Genomic DNA, 14,684 nt, shown 5'->3' on the forward strand with positions numbered 1-14,684 from the left:
CATATGCATGACCAACATTCTATCCACTGAGCTACTGGCCAGGGCCAAACAAAATTCTTATAACCAAGAACCGATAGAAGAAGCCCCATTGATTCTTAGGAAGATCAGAGAGGCAAAAACTGCTGACCATGCAACTACATGCAGTGGCTAAGAATCCAGAATATCTCATCTGCAAGGTTCCCCCTTAGAAGCATGGGGTCTGAACCTTCTGTCAAGCTCCCCAGCTTGAGCATCAGTGCTGGAAAGAGGAGCCCACATAATGTCTGCCTGTGAAAACCAATGAGGATTTTGTCTGCAAGGGAAAAGCTAGAGTCTGCTATAAACCCAATCACCCTCTTAAAGGGCAAGCACATAAAACCTCATGTACAGCCACTCAATCTCAGCTCCAGCAGAGAGAGAGAACAACTCAGAGTGGTCTTAAGTCATGCCAGGAGAAAAAGGGTTGTGTGGCTTCAGGGAGAAAACCAAAGGAACAGCCAGCTAAGTCCTGTGCTGAGTCCTTCTCTCATTCTGCCAACAGATGCAGTCTTTCCTAAGTGAGGCACTACCCTCCATACTGAATCAGCCTTGGGGACTGCAAAAGCCCCACTCTCTTGACACTTTGTCACCTACCCTGTGGAGCTAATAATCTGCAGAGAAGTTAGCTGCTAGGGCCCATAATGTAGAGGTCTGAGGGGACATAGGAGGAATTTTGTGGCTCTCATGGAGCTACTTCTCTCCACTCATACCTGACTGACACTACTCCTCCACAAAAGATCCAATAGCCTTACCATACCAATTCCTGATGGTCCCACCCTTCTGGGTTTATGACCTATAGAACTATCAGTTGACTATGGCCAGCCTGGACATAGTGCAAATTTTCTAGGAAGGCTCTAAGGAAAGTCTGGGCAGAATTCCAAAAATACTGAGTTGTGAAGCTCTAGAAGAGCATGCCTGAATGGGGCCACAATTCTTGTGCAGAATCCTCTCTTAACATGAAAAAATATTAGTCTGCTTGTGCCTGCTCACCTCACTCTGATGATTCCCTGAGACCCCACCCCACCACTGGTATGGAAGCACCCTGCAGGTAACAGAAAGTTTTGGTATACTCTGGGAGTTTTTTTCAATGGCCTCAAACCCAACACTGGTGCTAAGTTTAATTTAGTATCAATCTGGTGAACACCACTTGCCCCTGCCTGCTAACTTACTGAAAACCTACCTCATCCAACTCAGGTACCGCCAAAGGCTCTTTTAGTGACTGAGCAAAACAGGCTAACAGAAGGCAATTGTATATCTTGAGGTGCCATAGGGTTTTTACTAACCTGTCATTGAGCTTGGAGTTGGAGGAAACAAGGTTTGGTGCACAGCTTGGCCCCTCACACACACAACCAGGCACAGCAGAGGCAGCCACAAACTGTGAATTGCTTATAGCTCTAAACAAGAAACCCAGGGCTGGTTACAGACAGCATCTGACATTGGCCTACACCAGAATTCCTTCCAAGAGGTTTTAGAACCAATACAACCAGTGGTGAATTTTAGACCACATTCTAGCATGAACCAATTAGCTCCACAGGTAACATATCCAAATAGAGACCTCAGCAGGACTAGACCTTGCTGAAGCAAATTCCATTTATGGGGTCAGCACAAGCACAGCAGTTTGTATGCTGTGGCTGAGGTCTATTTTAAGAGCCAACATGCCTGATGCTTGAACCCACAAATGGATAAGTCAACAGCAATTATGACTAAACTACAACAGTAAGACTTACATAACCAATACAAAGAACATTCCTGCAGCATCTTGCTTGAGTGATCAGGGAAACTGCACTATTGAACTGTACAGGACATCTACAACATAAGGTCAATGTACCAAGATTGAGAAACATAGCAGATCTATGTAAAACACAGAAACAAATATAGAGAGGCTGACAAAATGGAAAGATAAAGAAACATGCTCCAAATGAAGAACAGAAGATATCTCCAGTAAAAGAACTAAATGAAATGCATGCAAGCCATCTACCAGATACAGAGTTCAAAAGAATAATTATAATGATGCTCAAAGAAATTAGGGGAAGAATGAATAAACTGAGTGAGAACATCAAAAAAGAGATAGTAGGCATAAATAATTACATAGAAACCATTTTAAAAATAGCCACAAATGACAAATAAAATACCTCAAATTAAGAATATACTATAAGGAATCAATATATAAAGCAGATGATTAAATCAGTGAATTGGAAGACAAGCTAGCAGAAAACACCTAATCAGGGCAACAAAAAGAAAAACGATTTTGAAAAAGATTAAGGTAAACATGAAAAATAATAACATCCTCATCACAAGGGTACCAAAGTAGAATATAGAGAGAAAGAGAATGAGAACCTATATGATGGAGAAAAGTGACTAAATGTTTTTTAACCTGGTGAAGGAAAAAGACACACAGTCCAGGAAGCACAGAGAGTTCCAAACAAGATTAACCCCAAAAGGCCCACAGCAAGATACACCATTAATAAAGTGAAAAAGTTTAAAAACAAGAAGAGAATATTTAAAGCAGAAAGAGAAAGATAGTTGGTTACCTACACAGGAGCTCCAATAAGACTTTCAGCTGATTTTTCAACAGAAAAATTTCAGTTCAGAAGGGATTGAGACAACATATTCAAAGTGATGAAAAACAAGGACCTAAAACCAAGACTACTCTACCCATTTAGGCTATGATTTAAAATTGAAGGAAAAATAAAAAGTTTCTCAGACATCAAAAAGTTAAAAATTTTTATTACTACCAAATCATTATTACAAAATGTTAAAGGGATTTCTTTAAGGAAAAAAAAGGAGGAATACACTTACAAAAAATAAAATGGCAACAAGTTATCACTCTAAATGTAAATGAATTAAATGCTCCCTTCAAAAGATATAGGTAATGGATTGGCAGTGGAATGGCTAGAAAAGAAGACTCATATATATTCTTTATACAAGATACCCACTTCAGAACAAAAGATACACACAGACTGAAAGTATAGATACAGAAAAAGATAATTCATGCAAATGGAAATGAAAAAAAAGTGGGGATAACAATAATTATACCAGAAAATATAGAATTCAAAACACAGTTTAAAATAAAAACAAAAAAGGAATGTTAATTACATAATGATACAGGGATCATATTAAAAAGAGGTTATAACCCTTGTCACCATTTATGTACCCAACATAAGAACATCTAAAGAAACCTTGAGGAACATAAAAGAAGAGATCAACAGTAGTATACCTATAGAAGGGTTTTTTAGCACCTCCTTGACATCAATGGATAGATCTTCCAGACAGAAAATTAACAAGGAAACAATGGCCCTAAATGACACACTATACCAGATGGATTTAATTGATATTTTCAGAACATTTCATCTCAAAGCAGCATATTGTACATTTTTTTAAAGTGCACATGGAACATTTTCTAGGATAGACTACATGTTAAGACACACCAGTCTAAATGAATTTAAGAAGATTAAAACTCCATCAAGCACTTTCTCCCACCACAATGATATGAAACTACAAATTAATTACAAGAAATAAACCTGAAAAACACACAAACACATGGAAGTTAAATAACATGTCACTAAACAATGAATGAGTTAACAATAGATTTTAAAAATCAAAAGATACCTTGATGCAAATGAAAATGGAAATACAACACAAAATCTATGGGATACAGCAAAAGCTGTCATAAGATGGGAGTTCATAGTATCAGATGCCTACTTCAAGAAACAAGAAAAATCCCAAGTAATCTAATTTAACCTCAAGAAACTAGAAAAAATAAATAAAACAACCAACAAAACCAAAGTCAACACAAAGTAGGAAAAAATAAATATCAGAGCAAAATTTTAAAAATATAGTTTAAAAAATAATACATATGTCAATAAAACTAAAATCTGACTCTTTGAAAAGATAAATAAGATTGATAAACCTTTAACCAGACTCACTAAAAAAAAAAAGACAGAGGACTCAAATAAAATCAGACATGAAAGAGAAGTAACAACTGACACCACAAAAATACAAAGGATTATAAAAACATATTATAAACAGCTATATATTAACAAATTGAACAATCTATAAGAAAGAAAGAAAGAAATTCTTAGAAACATACAAACTTTCAAACCTAAATCAAGAATAAAGAAAAAAATTTAACAGACCAGTCACAATGAATGAAATCAAAGCAGTAATCAAATTCTTTTAACAAACAAAAGTACTGAACCAGATGGCTTCACAGGTGAATTATAGCTAACATTAAAAAAATTATTAACACCCATCCTTCTCAAACTAGTCTAAGAAATGTTAAGGGAAGAATCTCAAACTCATTTTATGATGCCAGACTACCAGGTTTGGTAATTATCAGAGAAAAGGGAGGAAGTAGAAGAGTGTATAGTGAGGATAAATGGTGACAGAAAGAGACTTGACTAAGAGTAGTGAACACAATACAATATACAGATGATGTATTACAGAATTGTACACCTGAAATGCACATAATTTTATTAATTAATATTAACCCAATGAATTCAATTAGAAAAAAACATATCAAGACACAACAAAGAAAAATAATTATAAGTCAGGCCCTGGCCAGAGTAGCTCAATTGGTTAGAGCATCATTCCAATATGCCAAGGTGCAGGTTCAATCCTCAGTCAGGGCACATACAAAAATCAACTAATAAATATATAAACAGGTGGAACAGCAAATTGATGTCTCTCTCTCTCCCTAGTTCTCTCAATAAAATCAATAAAAAATTAAAAATTTTAATTTAGAAAGTAAATTTAATGTAGTTACATTGATTAATAACAGTAACAGGTTTCCCTATAATATTTGAACTGTTAATTGTGTTGTGGACCCATCACCCAAAGTCAAATAACTCTTCATCACTGCATATTTTTCTTTACTCCCCTCCTTTACCACCTCCCCCACAACCCTTTCCCCCTGTAACCACTTCACTTTTATCTATGTCCATGACTCTCATTTTTATATCCCACCTATGTGTAATATCCTGTAGTTCTTGGCTTTTTCTGATTTATTTATTTCACTCAGTATAATGTGCACAAGGTCCATTCATGTTGTTGTAAATGACAAAAGGGCATAATTTTTTATGGCTGAGTAGTATTCCATTGTATATATAAACCATTTCTTTATCCAGTTCTCTATCAAAGAAATATTTGGTTGTTCCTATGTCTTTGTCAATATGAATAATGCTGAGATGAACATGGAGGTGCATGTGTCATTACATACCATCGTTTTCAACTTTTTGGGGTCAATGCCCAGTATTGGCATTACTGGGTCATATGGTAGTTCTATTCTTAGATTTTGAGGAACCACTATACTTTCTTCCATAATGGCTGTACCAGTTTACATTCCCACTGGTAGTTCAAATTATGTGACAGTGAATGGGGGTTTCTTTTTCTCCACAGCCTCTCCAACACTTATTACCTGTCTTGTTGATAATAGCTAATCTAACAGGTGTGAGATGGTATCTCATTGTAGTTTTGATTTGCATTAAATAGCTAGTGAAAATGAGTATCTTTTCATATATCTGTTGGCCATTTGTATGTCTTCTTGGGAAAAGTGTCTGTTTAGGTTCCATCCCCATTTTTTATTTGGGTTGTTTGCCTGTATGTTGCTGAGCTGTGAGTTATTTATATATTTTGAATATTAATCCTTTATCAAAACTGTTGTTTGCAAATATCACCACCCATTTTGTTGACTGCCTTTTTGTTTTGTTCTTCATTTCTTTTGCTGTGCAGAAGCTTTTTAGTTTGATATAGTTCCATTAACTTAGTTTTGCCTTTACTTCCCTTGCCTTTGGGGTCAAATTCATAAATTGTTGTCTATGACCAAGGTTTATAAGTTTACTACGTATTTTTTCTATGTGATTTATTGTTTCAGATCTCATATTTAGGTCTTTGATCCATTTTGCGTTATTTTTTGTGCAAGGGGACAAACTGTAGTCAAATTTCATTCTTTTGCATGTGGCTTTCCAATTTTCCCAGCGGCATTTATCAAAGAGGCTTTCTTTTCTTCATTGTGTGTTTTTGGCTCCTTTGTCAAAGATTATTTGTCCATATAGATGAGGTTTTATTCTGAACTCTCGATTCTATTCCGTTTGTCTGTATATCCGTTTTTGTCTCAATACCACACTATTTTGATTATCGCAGCTCTGTAGTATATTTAAAGTCAGTAGTGTGACATCTCAAGTTTCATTCCTTTTCTGCCATATTGCTTTGGCCATTCAGGTTTTCATACAAACCTGGTGGTTTATTGTTCTCATTCTTTAAAAATGGCATTGGGATTTTAATCAAAATTGCATTAAATTTGCATATTGCTTAAGGTAATATGACCGTTTTAACTATGTTGATTCTTTCAACCTTTAAACTTAAAATATATTTTCATTTAATTGTGTTTTTCTATTTCTTTTACGTACTTCATGGGTTTTGTGGCTATAATTTGAGGTTTTAAAATAAAAGTATTATCATTTTTATTTCTATTTTTTAAATTTTTATTTAGAAAATTAAATTTAATAGGGTGACACTGATCAATAAGAACACATAGGTTTCAGGTAAACATTTTATAGCATTTGAACTGTTGCTTATGTTGTATACCCATCATCCAAAGTCAAATCATTTTCCGTCACCATATATTTGTCCCTCTTTACACTCTTCCCCCCACCCCTTCCCCTGTTCCCACCTCTGAGTTCCCCTCTCCTTGGTAACCACTTCACTTTTATCTATGTCCATGAGTCTCAGTTTTATATCCCAACTATGTGTGAAATCATATAGTTCTTAGGTTTTTCTGATTTATTTATTTTACTCAGTAGAATGTTCTCAAAGTCCATCGATTTTGTTGTAAATGGCATTATGTCATCATTTCTTATGGCTGAGTAGTATTCCATTGTATAGATGTACCACATCTTCTTTATCCAATCCTCTATCAAGGTACACTTTGGTTTTTCCATGTCTTGGACACTGTGAATAATGCTGCAATGAACATGGTTGTGCATATGTCTTTATGTACCAGTATTTTCGAGTTTTGGGGTAAATACCCAGTAGAGGGATTGATGGGTCATATAACAGTTTTATTCTTAATTTTTGAGGTACCAGCATATTTTCTTCCATAATGGTGGTACCAGTTTACATTCCCACCAGCAATGAATGAGGGTTCCTTTTTCTCCACAGCCTTTCCAACACTAGTTATTACCTGTCTTGTTGATAATAGCCAAATGTTTCTAATATTGTTTTTGTCACATGATGTTCACTTGTGAAAAATTAATTGGTATTTAATCTGTAAGTTTATTTAAAATAATTTTTTACACTTATCAACATAGTTATCAAATTTCAGTGATCATTCTTTATTATATTATTTATATATCACTCATATATTTCAAATTTTCAATATTAATTTTCTTCTTAATCAAATTTGCACCTAACTAGCAGTGTTACTGTTTATTTTTTTTGGTCTTATATTTATTTTACAATTCCTGAACTTTTTAATCTTCTGTTATCTTATTGACTTCAAACATAAAGAGTCTTGGAATTCATACCGTATAATTTTAGAGCACATCCTTTCCCCTAACACAGTGTAGTCATTATTTGATTGTGTTCTGTTATTGAGAGTTGCAAATAAGTTTTAGACCAACCTAACTGTTGTTTTCATATATTTAAAAAATAAACTTTTCTTCTTTGTAATTAAAGCATTTTTGCCAAAATTTATCCTGGTATAAGTTTCTTTTTATCAACTTTGCCTTAAAAATATAAGTAAAGCATCTTTTTTTTTTTTGACAGAGACAGAGAGAGTCAGAGAGAGGGTCAGACAGATATGAAGGGAGAGAGATGAAAAGCATCAATTCTTTATTGAAGTATCTTAGTTGTTTGTTGATTGCTTGTTCATTGATTGCTTTCTGATATGTGCCTTGACCGGGGGGGCTATAGCAGAGCGAGTGACCCCTTGCTCAAGCCAGAGACCTTTGGCTTCAACCAGTAACCTTTGGGCTCAAGCCAGTGACCATGGGGTCATGTCTGTGATCCCATACTCAAGCCAACAATCTCGGGGTTTCAAACCTGTGTCCTCCACTTCCTAATCTGATCCTCTATCCACCGCATCATCAACTGGTCAGGCTAAGTAAAGCATTTTAAATCTACATATGTAGCTCTTTATTCAGTTCAAGAAATGTTTGTTTGTTATGTATATGTTAAATTAATACATTTTTCTCATTTTTCTCGTTTTTTAAGGAATTACTACTAAACATATATTATGTGTAACAAGCAGAAAAACTAAACCCATCATCTGCTCCCTTTTCTTTTATATCCCAAGGAAGCTCTAGTTTACCCTCAAAAAATTCTTTTTTTTTTGCAGTGTCTCTTTTTTCCTCTACTGATTTCAATCTTTCTTTTCATCCTATACCATTTTTAATTTCCATGAACTCTTCCCGTTCTCAGACAGTGCCCTTTCCATTTTAAAATTAAATTTCAGCCTTTATCTTTCTAATTCAACCTGTTCTCTTTTAATTATTTTTCTGTTTGTTAGATTAAATAATTTTGAGACACCTCCCATTCCTCTGGATACTCAGAATAATTTTTCCTTTGACTTTTACTTCAATATTTTTCATCAGGACTCATTCTGGCTATAGTAGCATTATGCCTTGAACAACATGAGAATACACAGAAGTAACAACTAACAAACATGAGGGTAAGAGATGCTTCTGAAAGAACTGGCCATCTGTTGAGCTGTAAACAATGAGCTTGAGTGGCCCAGGGGTAGATAAATAGTGTAATTAAAAAAAAATTTAATAAACAAATTATTAAATATTAAATAATTCTATTTCTTTAAAAGGAAAAAAGAGAAGTCTTACTTTTTTCACAAGTTTCAAATTAATAACTCTGACAGTTATATAAAGGAAATGCTCAGTTAGGAACACTACTAATTAGGAAGCTGCTGAAATAAGAGAGTAAAAATGAAGCTCTCAACTAGGTCAGTGAAAACAGTACTTGACCGGACTGTACCTTCTGAAAATATGTTAAAGGATTAAGTCACAAAACTTGATGTATTTTTATATGTGCCATGGAGTAAGAGGAAAAATTTCAGTATGATTAGAAAAGGAGCCAACTTAGGGGAGATGACACAATCAGTTTTTACATATTGTGGTATATTTACATTTTACACAGAATTTCCAAGTGGAGGTGTCTATATCAAACCTGAAGCCCAGGAGTGAAGTAGGCCTAATGAAAGAATGCATGACGTACTTTGGACTATGCTGAGGCTACAGATCTGCCAAATGTATCATAAAGCTAATGATGCCTAACTCACAAAGGTACTGTAAAAGTCCCATTAGATGACGGAAGCCAGTCCCAGACTGACTCAGCCCATGGCTCTCTAGATGTGATATTTTCAGCTCTCTTACTCCATTAGGAATCTCTTCTTATAAGGTCTTCTCATCAGCTTATCCCTTTGTGCTTCTGGATCTCTTGCAACATTGGATACAAACAATGGCCACTCTAGTAGCCCCTTCTGTCCAAATTGTTGCTGTGATCACTGGGTAAACATTAGTCTAAGTCAACCTTAGTTCCCCAAAATAGCATTTGTGTCATGCCTGGCACATAGTAAAAGACCAGAAAAAGGAGGGCATTTCCCTTGAAGTGGTTTTTTTTGGCCCATTTCATCAGGTCAGGTGTGGCATGAACCAAGCAACACTTCTGCCCCACACCTCTGTTCATCAGAGCAAAACAACAGGATGAGGTAGAGAGAGGTTTCAGAAAATATAAAAAACTGTGGAGGACCAGACTAATTTCTGTTGGCAAAAGTGACTTAAAATGCAATATCATGTTACTGATGGCCTTGGTGATTTGAAGAGCCCTTTGCATCAGAAAAGTTACTGCAGAAAAAGGATACTAAAAGCCTCTAATTTCTATGAATGGTCTCTTCTGGAGCTCTATATGGTGAGGTTGGCTGTATCTTCTCATTACCACATGATCTCTGGAGTGATGCTGTGTGGCTCAAGAGGACAGGGAAGGGGCAGAAATGGAAGGCAAGCACTGGGCAAGATTGCAAAGAACTGTTGAGAATTCTGATGGTTAGAATCATAGCAATAGCAACAGAACTAGTAAAAAGGAATAATGAGGTATCTATTTATACAAAGTAAACTGTTTCTGTCAAAGTTTTCTTCAGACACAAGAATAATGAGAGGGGGACAAAAGAAAATCATGAAAATAATATAAGGAGTAAGACACTAAAAGCTGTCACTACAAACAATGATTATGGTCTTTAGTGTAATATTAAATTCACATTCTAACCCAAAACAAATGGCTGCATCCCAATGAGCACTCAGATGAGTTTCTACTTTGTACTTAAAATATTATAGCACATGTAAGGTTTATGTTCTTTTTATGTTCTTTCTGGGTTTTTATGTTTTTGGTTTTTTTACATTTTAGTCATAAAAGAATCTTTAGTTAATGAGACTTAAGAAGAAATTTAATGTTACCTGCACAGGGGAAGTCAATTCTTTTCTTCATTATTGATTATTTTGTTTACTTGTTTAGAATACCAAACTCAGTAGATATTGTGATATACCCATCATACAAATTATAGATAAGGTAGTATATGGTAAGAAATCAATAATTATAAATATATGTTATTTATAAACTATGTTATGTTCTGTATATAATATATTATATAACTATAATTTTTCAATATGACCTTGAACAAATCATTTCAGATCTTTAAGACTTAGTTTTAAAGCTTCTTCTTTAAAATAATATTACTTATCTCAAATATAAGGTTGCAGACTGACCAAACTTCTCTTCCTTCTTTCTCTCTCTTTTCTCTTATTTTTCTCTCTTTTTGGCCAAAATATCTTAAAACCATAGTAAAAGTAATTTTAAAAATTATAGCTGATCTGGGAAACAAGAAAGGGAACTCTCTATATCACTATTATGGCTACATCTCAATAGATATTTTTAACATCTTTGTGTACATTTTAGTATCTGTGAAATATTTCTATCTCTAACTTTTGTTAAAATATAACAAATTTTTGAGACTATAACTAATACACAATAGGAGTCTTATACAGGATGTGAGTTTGGCAGGTCAGGGCCACAAGAAGTTGAGAAGATAAGTAAGGTATTGCGATCACTTAGGTTGGGGTCATATGGAAGAGAGTGCTCAACTCTGGAAAGATGTCAGCAGAGTGGATAAGGGGCCCAGCACAGGAAACGTGGTGACTGTCCCTGTAGTTTTCTCCCTGAAACCATACAATCCTCTGAGTTGATTATTCTCTGCTGGAGTCCAGGGTGAGTGGCTGCAAATGAGATTTTGTGTGCTCATCCTTTAAGAGTGGTGTAGTTATTAAAACATCACTTCTAAGTAACCACAACGTTAACACAATTATTAATAAACAGTTGCTTCATGTGCAACAACATACTGCAGATACTCCTGTTAACACTTGGTACATTTTCCAAAATAGGAACATATGATTCCAGCATTTTTCTTAGTGTATTTTAATATAACTTGAGAATTTTCAACATATCATTTTATTTAAAGTGTTATATTTGAGCTTAGGGTAAATGTAAATGTTTCTTATATTAAATATTCTATCATTTTGGGATATGAAATATCAAAAGAATTTCTACTGGTAAAGCATTAAACAGAAATATTTTTTAAACTTTATAAATTCAAAATATATATTCTTTGGTGAAAAGCACAAAATATAAAGGACTTAAACAGTAAAAATACAGTTAAAGAGCCTGACCTGTGGTGGCGCAGTGGATAAAATGTCGACCTGGAAATGCTGAGGTCGCCGGTTCGAAACCCTGGGCTTGCCTGGTCAAGGCACATATGGGAGTTGATGCTTCCAGCTCCTCCCCCCTTCTCTCTCTCTCTCTCTCTCTCTGTCCTCTCTAAAAAGGAATAAATAAAAAATTTAAAAATAAAATAAAATAAAATTTAAAAAAAGAAAAAAAATACAGTTAAAGATAGAATTAGTGAATGTAAAAATAGAGCTAAGTATATTGAGGATAGATATGGATATAGAAAGGCCAATATATATCAAATAGGCATTCCAAAAAGAAATAATACAGCAGCCCTGGCCGGTTGGCTCAGTGGCCTGATGTGCAGGAGTTCTGGGTTCGATTCCCAGCCAGGGCACACAGGAGAAGTGCCCATCTGCTTCTCTACCCCTCCCCCTCTCCTTCCTCTCTGTCTCTCTCTTCCCCTCCCACAGCCAAGGCTCCATTGGAGCAAAGATGACCCGGGCATTGAGGATGGCTCTGTGGCCTCTGCCTCAGGCACTAGGATGGCTCTGGATGCAACAGAGCGATGCCCAAGAGGGGCAGAGCATCGCCCCCTGGTGGGCATGCCAGGTGGATCCCGGTGGGGCACATGCGGGAGTCTGTCTGACTGCCTCCCCGTTTCCAGCTTTGGAAAAATGCAAAAAAAAAAAAAGAAAGAAAAGAAAAGAAATAATACAGCATAAGAGAAAGATAATATCGAAAGAGACAATTTTTGACAGAAATGGCGCCGTGAGCAGCGCGTCTGACAGATCTCCCCTAAATCACAACAAATTTATCAACTAGAAACAGAAAAATTTATCCTCGAAGCATTCCGGAGTTCCACACAAACTGAAAGCAAAAGGACTGTTATCACTTGAATCTGAGAGACGAGGGTGTGGAGGAAGCTACCGCAGCGACGTTCATTCAAGCCGCGAGGGAGTGCGCCTGTAGTGAGTCAGCCCACACTCGGGAGCCGCGAGCAGCCTCGGGTGCGCGCCCGGTACAGTTGCAGAGCGAGCACCGCCCACACTTGGGAGCCGCGAGCAGCTGCCGGCACGCGCCCGGTCTGGTTGCAGAGCGAGCACCGCTAACGTTCCCAGCGGCCCGCGCACTGCGAGTGAGAGTCGCCAGACACCGGTGCCCGGAGCACCCCATTCGCACGCGTGCCCTGGGCATTCCACACGCCCAGAGCGCCCTATTGCCCGCACACCCAGGGTGCCCCATTATCCTGCACCTGGTGCGATCCAACCGCCAGCGGCAGGGCGAGCGGGAGGGGCACAAGGGTGGTCTTCTACTTGAGAGATTCTCTCCGTGGGCGGGGCACCTCATTCAGCCATTCAAGCTAACAATCAAGCGTTGGGGGAGGGGCGCACGCAGGCAGCCAAAAATACCTTCGGGACCACAGCTGCGACCCAATCACTGAAATTAGCTTAACCCATGAAATCTGCGCACCCTCGGTTCTAATTGATAAGATCTCTCTCAGTTCAGCGACCCAAGACAAGAGGCGTGATATTTTTTAGTGCCTCTCGCTAAAGGGGCAGGGGCAACTTCTGATTGATAGAGCCTCCATATTCAGGGATAAACACTAACAAGAGGGACTTGGCAGATAATAAGATCTATACTACACTAGTCGCAAGCAGAGACTAGTGCCTCTTCTTCCCAGCCAAAACAGGCTACAAAGTGTGGAAAGCCTGGGTTGAGAGGTCCAACTGAATGCTAGGCGCTGAACAGTCACCTTGACAACAATTGACTCCCACCCCCGCCTGATTACACTGGAGGCCCTGACTCTCAGAGCCTTTCCCAAAGCCTTGCACTGAGTGGGGATAGAGTGGGGATTTCCCAGCTCTTTGAGCCTCTTACTCCCCAGGCAGAAGCAGTTGCAGCCTTATAGCTGGATCACCAGGCTGCTAATTCAGGAAGGGGGGATTAGGAGAGAGACTCCAGGAAAGCAAACTCTCTTATCGTTGGACCCTGCAAATGCCAACAAGCCTTGACTACCAACAAGACTAAAGCCAATTATATGACATTGCCATAGAATCCCATCAACTGCATATCCCTACCTAAGTGTGACACAGGGGCAGAGCCTGGGGTACAGAGTCACCGACCAGGAAGAGGGAGAGAAAAGAAAAAGGAAGAAGTTAACCTCTCAAAATCAAGAAAAATCCACAGACTTTAGAACTTGTTCCACTAATTTTTTTGTTGTTGTTGTTTGTTTCTTCTATCTTATTGCCTTTATTTCCTACACCTTGGCCCTTCTATTCTCTGCCCATCTTATGCTTCCCTTTTCTTGAACTACACTACCCATAACTGTTACATTTTATTTCTCTTCTTCATCCTCACCCTCCTTTAAGGTTATACTCCAAAACACTTAACTCTCACTCTCTCCTCTTTTGTTTTTTTTTCTTTTGCTTTATTTTGTTTTTTTCTCTTCCTTTTTTATTTCTTCCTTCGTTTTTCTCTCATTTCTTATTTTTTCCTTTCTATTCGTTTTTTCTTTTCTCGTTTTACTTTCCTCCCATTTAATCCTCAATCACGAACAAATTAGTTAATTTGCGACTCAAGGCTTTTTTAGGCTTTATTTTTCTTTTTTGCTTTTGTTTTTATTTTTTTCTTGTTTGTTTATTTTTGTGGCAATTTGGGTCCTCCCAACCCAAGGTCTCCATTGTATTTAGTCTTTGCTCCACTTAATACAACAGATTTTTACTTATTATTTTTACTTTTTTCTTCTTTATTATTCTTTTTTTTGGTCCTTTTTTCTGGTTCCCTCTTATCCCTCTCATTATATCTCTTAGGTGACCATCACTTACAAGCAAATCATCTTATGCTTGTCTAAAATTTTCTTCCGTTTTTTTTGTTTGTTTGTTTGTTTTTGCATTTAGTAGGTCTCTACTCCCTTTTTCTGCCCCTTGAACTCTTCACCCCAA

This window comes from Saccopteryx bilineata, chromosome 4, assembly GCF_036850765.1.
Source record: "Saccopteryx bilineata isolate mSacBil1 chromosome 4, mSacBil1_pri_phased_curated, whole genome shotgun sequence".
Classification (NCBI taxonomy): domain Eukaryota; kingdom Metazoa; phylum Chordata; class Mammalia; order Chiroptera; family Emballonuridae; genus Saccopteryx; species Saccopteryx bilineata.